Raw genomic sequence first — 1,096 nt, forward strand, 5'->3', positions numbered from 1 at the left:
CATACCCCCATTTCCCCTGACCAGTACAGGATTTCTGTATTGATGGAACCAAAGGGTGGTCAAGACACAGTTATATATAGGAAAAAGCTCATAGGCTGTAGATAACTAGAGTGGTGATCAACAGTCACACCTCTAGAGATAATACACCTGAATTACATACAAATATCATAATTTGAGGCAAATTTCATAAAGGATTTATGGGCATCATGAAGTCAGTAAGAAAAACTACTGATATTGTAAACACTGTGATAGAAGAATTGCAGGATAGAATTAATGGTGATACTGCTGTTGGTGTGTTTTTATCACATAAGTGAGGAAAGATCCTGCTCTACAACACCAGGTATTCGCAGGCAGTCTCCTTTCCTGATACTGACCTGGCCCAACGCTGTTTAGCTTCCAAGATCAGACGAGATCGGGCGCTGACAGCATGGTATGGTAGTAGAGAATTATGTGTACACCAATGAGAGTGCACCTATGTAAGAAATAAGAAATTTCAAGAAAACAAAGAAGAATGTAATAGGAACAAGAATAGTGAAAATATGTGGATCTGCTTTTCACGTTAGACCCGGTTCCAAAATTCCCACTATTGTGGTACAATGTTTCGGGAATCGTGAAAGAGAGTCCACGAAAATGGTGATGATAGGATATATTGGTTGGAAAATGTGTATGTTTATGCTGTTCACTTTGACAGAATCAAACAGACCTCTTAGCTACTGCACACATTATGATTAATCCAAACTCTGTATGCCAGATGTAATAAGAAAAAAAGTCAGGTGGGAGATAGAAAAAATCACAGAATAAGAGCACAGTTGAGTCTATTATGGAATATAAATAATTAGAGCCTTTTGTATATGAATTTCACAGAGCACAATGCATAAAACATATACAGAAAAATGAAGAGAATAATCCCTATAGAGAAAATACAGTTATCACAAAATTGCAAGTGTTTATAGAAGAAGAGAAAAAATCATCGAATCATAGATGCCAAACAAATATGATGAGTATGTAGTAAGTTAATGATAATTAGTAATGAAATCATTAATTTCTCCAGCTTGGCCTCAGTTAAGAAAAGTACTGAGTACTTGATTCATATGCT

The 1,096-nt window shown here is 35.9% G+C and overlaps 1 pseudogene; it reads right to left on the reverse strand.

The window, feature by feature from the left end:
* Positions 1 to 325: 325 nt before the first annotated feature.
* Positions 326 to 444, reverse strand: LOC134937830 (5S ribosomal RNA; annotated as a pseudogene).
* Positions 445 to 1,096: the final 652 nt, after the last annotated feature.

Source organism: Pseudophryne corroboree, chromosome 6 (assembly GCF_028390025.1).
Source record: "Pseudophryne corroboree isolate aPseCor3 chromosome 6, aPseCor3.hap2, whole genome shotgun sequence".
Lineage (NCBI taxonomy): Eukaryota > Metazoa > Chordata > Amphibia > Anura > Myobatrachidae > Pseudophryne > Pseudophryne corroboree.